This window comes from Rhipicephalus sanguineus, chromosome 9 (assembly GCF_013339695.2).
Source record: "Rhipicephalus sanguineus isolate Rsan-2018 chromosome 9, BIME_Rsan_1.4, whole genome shotgun sequence".
Lineage (NCBI taxonomy): Eukaryota > Metazoa > Arthropoda > Arachnida > Ixodida > Ixodidae > Rhipicephalus > Rhipicephalus sanguineus.
The window spans coordinates 52,921,582-52,928,372 of NC_051184.2; positions in this window are offsets into that span (position 1 = coordinate 52,921,582).

The following is a 6,791-nucleotide window of genomic DNA, read 5'->3' on the forward strand; positions in this document are numbered from 1 at the left end:
TGCCCCATTTTCTCGATAGGGCTCCTGAATCTTTCAAATTTTCCTCTCCCCGAGCGGCAAACTAGAAAGCTTCTGTACTCTACGCAGAAAGCAAAACTGAACCATCTTGACTGTTCTTTTTCCTAACAATTTCGGTATAGCATCCGCTAGAACATTCTGTATATCATTTTATTTGCCTAAAGGATGTGAAGAGAACTTAAGGAATTATCGCTTTAGATGTTCACCGCTTGTTTTTCTCAAACTGTAAAGAGTACGTGATGACAAAGTCAGCGGTCTAACCAGAACCTGCATGGAGGCTTTGCGCGATAACATACCTTTGCAAAGGTTTGCGTAATTGGCTTCAATAGCAGTACGCCGCCAGGATACCGTGGCATGTTCGTTATGTAGACCCTGAAAGCGTGAGATAACTTGACACGAAACGGACTACGAGCTTTGCGTGTTTGCCAGGAAAACAGACGGCTTAAAGCTGACTAATTTTGAAGTGTAACGCTTAATGTAGCGCTTATCGCGTTAACCATTAGCGTAAACGTCGAAAGAGAGCTCCGGAAAGGGGTGGCGTTGGATATGTGTGCCGGGCATTTGATTACTGTGAGCCCGTGTATGAAAAACGAAGTGATCTTCCCGCCTGCACTCGCTGGCGTCCAGGTGGACGCTCATGGTCGGATTCCTCCGACGTCGATAGCGACGGCACGAGGCCGTCTTATAGTCCATATCATAAGCTAGTTGACTGAGGAACCTACGAGGCCGCTTTCTCGATACGACACAAAGCGATAGCCGATTCCCCCGCTTATTTATTGATGTCGGGACAGTGTGCAAGTAGCAAGCGTATAAAGGTCACGTGACCATCCGCGTCCACTTCACAGGGGCGGCGCCAGCGGAGGGGCGGAGCAGCCGCCACCCCCAAATTAACGCCTGCCCCTTCTTGCTATACCCCCCCCCCCCCCATCCTCTCAAGGACAGAGTCAAACACAACACGTAAGTTTGTAACCCTCCCCCTAAGTAAGACCGTAGGGGTTGTGTGTGCCCCCCTCCTCCCCACCCCAGTAAAAAAAAAAAAAAAAAAACTGGCGCCACCCCTGTCGCTTCACCTCTGCAGCGGTCGCGTGACCAAAAAAAAAAAAGCGGCGTTCACGTAACCAAGTGCACGGTCCTCTTCACGCTTTCCTTTCTTCCTTTTTTCCTTTTTTTTAAAGGCGAATGCCTTAGATTTCTCACCAAGCGCGAAAATTGACTGTCGGCGTCCCTCGGCGTCAACACGATTGATGCAAAAAAATAACCACGTGATGACATCGTCACGTGACATCGACGCTTGGTCAAAGGTGGGCTGATCGCGGAGGCAGTGCAAAACCAGATCAAACGCAGAAAGCTTGCAATGCCTCCGATCACGGAGGCAATGCGAAAACGCGTTAGGTGCAGCAAACTTTCGGAGGGTTGCGGGGGCACGATCAATACATCGACTGAAAAGAGAAAAAAGATTGATTTCGCCTTCGGGTAGTATTAGGCGAGTGCATAAGGGACTCTGAGATTTTTCTTAAAGGGACACTAAAGGCAAATAATTTATGCCAGAGTAAAAGGTCAATGTGTGAGAACGTCTCAAACGTCAATATTATCAACAGCAGTGCTCTACTAATCCAGAGGGCAAATGTAGGACGCGATATGCGCCACGAGTGGGACATTTTGGAAATGATCCCGATGACGTCGAGAGTCCCGAGTACAATTAACCACTAGTAATCAAACTACTTGCGATAAAAAAAAGAACCTTCCGTGCATCACAAGACGTAATAAAATGCTGCTTGTTCGTTTCTCTTTGATTCATGGAAAAAAAGAACATCTTGGCGTTACCAGCGGAACGGCGCGAATGGTTTAAAAGTTCCGTTTTCGCCGAGCTGGGCGTCTCAATGGTAGTTTCGGTATCGCGTACTGCTGCGTGTGCTTGGCTCTCGCTATTTTCGTACTGTGGATACTCTGCTTCTGCTGCTGGCCAAGCTAAGCTCCGTTACAGTGAACTATATAGTTTCGGAGTGGCCCGTGGCTGCGTCTTGGCAAGGTTGATGGCCGCTGTTGCGCAAGAAAAGGTAGCGTCGGCGGCCGGGCAGTAAAGGCGGGCAACGTTGGGCACGGCAACTGCTACGTCAGAAGCACCCCCCGCCCTTTGCACCCCCCCCCTCCGTATGCCCCTGCTTCTTCGTCCTCGTTTTGGGGTTTTCGCTGCTTTTTATTACATCTCATTATGAACCAACCGGTCAAACGTTTCACGCTTCTCGAGTTCGTTTTTTTTTCCCTTATTTTATTTCGTTTCGTTCCTTTTATGCGGAAGCGACTGCGCCGCGCGTTCTCTTTCAGCATGCATCCTGCCTGCTCGCGCGGACACCGGTCTGCCTTGGTCCCAAAATCGCCGAGGTCTCACACGGGGCAGCGACAGCCGCAGAGAGCAAAAAAATCAGGTCTAACCGGCGCGCTCCCCTTGTCAGCTCCGTTCGTGTCGTGATCCGGCGTGCCGGAAAGTAAAGCCGCTTCGTTTTTTTTTCTTTTTTTTTATTTTGCCTTGCGACGTGGCGAGCTTTCCGACTTTCTCGTTCCTCAGTTTTTTTTTTGTTGTTGTTGTAAGTTATCTCTTGTCATTCTTTATACGTCGTGTTGCCCTTCCCACGTTTAACTCTTGGCATCTTTGCTTTACCTCATCACGCGTGCTTGCGACGTGGTTCCGGCTCTTTGTATATAAAAGCGTGAGTCCAAGTTGCGCGCGCATGATATGCGGGTCACCAGTATGTTGTCTCTCTCTATATATATAACTCTGAAGCTGTGGAGCAGTTTGTGCACTGAATGGATAAGAGGCAGTATGTAGCGGAGGATGTACAGTACGGTCCACTGTTAAAGGGAACACTAGAATGAGCACCATTCATATTGCCGGCCCTCTAACAGCAAGTGGATAAGGAAACAATGTTCATGCACTGCACTAGTCTGTCAAAAGGGGTCAGAACTGTCAATCACCAGTAGTCTTACACAACTCTAAGCCACTATGCTTTTGCAAGAGAGTGAAATCCAAACATGCCCTGCATGCAAGTGTTCCCTTTAACAGTGGACCCGTCTCTACAGTCGGATCCGTCGCTAAACAGAACAGAAAGCCACGAAATCGCAGTATCACTAAACAACTTTCCTAAACCTATCGGGGTAAAAAAAAATCGGGTATAATCAGTCATACATACCCTTACACGTAAATAAATTGCCTTCGTGTCCTTTTGGCATTATATGGGAGTGATAAAAGAGGTGGCGTAACCGAAATCAGGCGACGTGTGTTCGCTTTAACAGTGGACCGGACTGTGTTTCTGCGTGGCGTGCCGAAACATACACGCGTGGGCGCACTGTGGCGCCCCTTTATGATGCTAAAAGCATGGCGCCAGTTTCCGGCGCCGTGGTTTTGAAGTGTAAGCGAATACACGTATATAGTTTGTTGCTCGCGCCACGCACGCACGCCTGTAAAAACGAAAATTAACGAAAGTTGGCTTCACCTCGCAGCCGGCTTTGCTGCGGTGAAGCCAGCTTCGCCGAAACGCCTTTTAATTGCGGAGCACTTTAGGGGCCCGGGGCCGTCGTATGCTGTCGTCGCTTGGCGTAACGCAGGCAAAGCCACGTATAGAAATAGAAAAAAAAAGGAAGCAAGCGAGAAATAGAAACAGAGAAAGAAAGGGAATAGATAGGAAGAAAAAATAGAAAGAGGAAGAAATAAATAGAAATAGAGAAAACAAAAAAGACAGAAAAAGAGAAAAAGAAAGAAAGAGACGAGGAAAGAAAGAGAAAACCGAATAGCAACAAAGAAGGCTGCCCAGCTCGGCACTGCTTTCAGGCTTGGCAACCCTAATGCGAAGCGGCCTTAATTTTTTTTTTCCTTTGGGCTTTTCAGTAGCGTCACAAGTGCGATACATGTGATATTTAATTATTTCTACACGCACGCACGCATGCGTGCTAAAGCGCTTGGGCACGCGCGTACGGGCACAATGTGGACCAGCGACTGGCCCAGTTGCCCCCTCCCTCGCGGATTCAGGCGGCGGACCAAACGACTCTTTTGGCCAGCGGACTCACCCGCCGCGGTAGTCTTTAAGGGTTTAATAAATGATGATAATGACCAGGTAGCTGACTCCCTGCACCAAGGCCTTGTTCCTGGCTGGTGTCGTTTTTGTATGTCCAGATCGCTCAATGAACGCTGCTGTATCGACATTTTCGACACTAAAGGTATCCAGGCGCTACCGAACAAGACATACTTACCCGATGCCGCGGCCAATTTGCAAATTTACTGTGATCGCTGAAGTGCGCGTTACGCTTATTGTACGAATAGATAGACATTGATAATGCCTACCGCCGTTAGCGTAGTGGTTATTTTCGGTGCGGCCTGTTATGCGTCTCGTATCTCCATTGTCCGCTCATATCACTTGGCAACAGTTCTCCGAGGGGCTTTCACGGCGCGGGTTTTCGCGCTCAGACTTCCCTCTTCGCGCGTCAACAACAAGCTTGACAGCTAGTTCCGCTTTCAGTTTGAGTCAGACAGGCCAGACTGTTATGACTAACACAGGCGTATGCATGAGTGATTGGGGGGGGGGGGGGGCATGGAAACGTTGCCCCCCCCCGCAAATGGAGGACATTGAGTTTTAGTTTATTCAACCACGTGACAATTACGTGAAATATCTCTGGTGTACCTTTAAAACTGATAAGATTTAGCGTTTCGATTCCATTTAACACGAAGAAAACTATTTGCATGATCGGCGGTGTTGAAGCCGTTCGAACACCGAAGGCGCGCAGCTATTTCGTTGCAATTCTGAGACAAGAAGCAGCGAATCCGAAAGCCCGGGAAAGGGGAAATAAGTAGAAAAACGGGTAAAGGCACTGCGGGTAAGAAATTACGGCACTTCTAACGGTCCGGGTCACGCTACAGCGTGTACGTGATACATGTATAAAGATAGCCGGCCGGCTGCGGCCTCGGCTTGTGTGTATCGTGCCCGGAATAGGAAGCCGGTCGAGGAATGCGCTGCGTGTACGTGCCGTTGTTATAGCGTCCGGCTTGTCGATGGAGCGGGGGTGCGTGCCGAGGCTGCGAAGCTTTTCGCAAGGCCGCGTACGCCACGGGAACGAGCGCGAATGGCTACTTCGCGAAAAACACGTAGAGAAGCCTTCGCAGTATATGTACAGTCGCGCTCAATAAGACTTGCAACACGGGAATGCGTGGCCTCACGAGTTCAAAGACTGCCCATGGCTTCCACTAGCCCTTATTTCCATAACTAACCGCTAATATCGCACTCGGGTATGATTCCAAATAAGAAAATATCATTTAGTTGCTGAAATGAAAACAGGTTGAAGCCGTGCGCAATCTTTGAACTCATGAGGGCACGCGCTCCTGTGTTGCAGGTCATATTGAGCGCGACTGTACACATACACGTAGAATGAAATACCTTATCGAACCTCTCTCAATATATATTTGTGTGCTCTCAGCAAACGTTTCTAAATAAACGCATAATTTTTCGCCGCCTTCGGAATATACTGGAAGACACTATGCGCTCACCTATGCACTATACACTTTGTACACTATGCGCTCACCTAAGACGACTCGAATGCGGTTTTGCACTAATGTGGTGCAAAACCACATTGGTGCAAAACTATACGCAGGCATTAGAAGCTCGGGCCTCTTTGACCAAGCAAAGATGTCATATGACGACGTCATCATGTGACGTCACGTAATGCCCCGCCATTAGTGAACTCGTGGTGACGTCACTAATTCTGGCAATATGAGGCGTCATGATGACGTCATAGTGTGAACTCATCACGTGATGTTCTTCTGCGTCACTCGTGTTGACGGCCGCTTTTCGCGTCTTAAGAGGCATCTAAGGCTTTCGCCCTAAGAAAAAAAGATCGAACCGTGTTTATTTCTTTTTATATACGCTGATCTATACGCTGGCCTATGCAACAGGGATTGCACTAAAGAGGGACAGTTGCCGCCCTCGCAATATAAAGGGACGGCTGCAAGGATATCCATGTGGAAAGCTGCTTGAGTTGACGAGAAATTCGTCCTGGTCCGGGATACGAACCCTAGGCCAGCGTGTTTTCGGGGCGTATGTCAGTTGTCCTTTTCGCGACCCTCTCTCCACCTTTCGGGATTCCGCCCAACTGATCTAGCATATGCGGCTTATCGAACAAAGAGGTCACCACCGCAATCACACTAATGGATTTTTCCTTTATGGACTATGGTAGGCATACTCTCCGGTAATTGTGCTATCAAGTATATTTGCATAAATCGAAATCGCCAGCTAGAATGTACACTTGAACCGAGAGTTTCATTCAGTATTCAATCGTACCTGCTTGAATCGATTTGAACCTTCAACACGCGTTCAAACCATTCGAACTTCCCGCGTTTCCTTCTTAGGATGCACGGAGACTCAACGCACAACGAGCGGTGCCGGAATAAACATGTTCACGAGCGCCGCCTCGTGCTAACGTTTGCATTCCTGTTCTCTTGCGCTTTGCGTTTCGATATGCGGGACGGATTTCTGACTCGTTTTAATTTTTCCATACTCTATCAGCGAGAGCTAATCGGGTACACCGCATCGATACTTTCCTCCAACGCCCGTGTTATGTTGTAGCCGTGTTGTGTTATGTTGTACTCGTTCACAGATCTCTGAGGCTACGCTTAGTTACGGTACATTTCCAGTCTCCTCGACGTGTTAGGGTCGTCTGCTTCGCGGCAGTGACCCGCAACACTCGGCGGCGGCGGCGTTCCTTTGTGAAAGCTAGCCGCCACTCGAGAT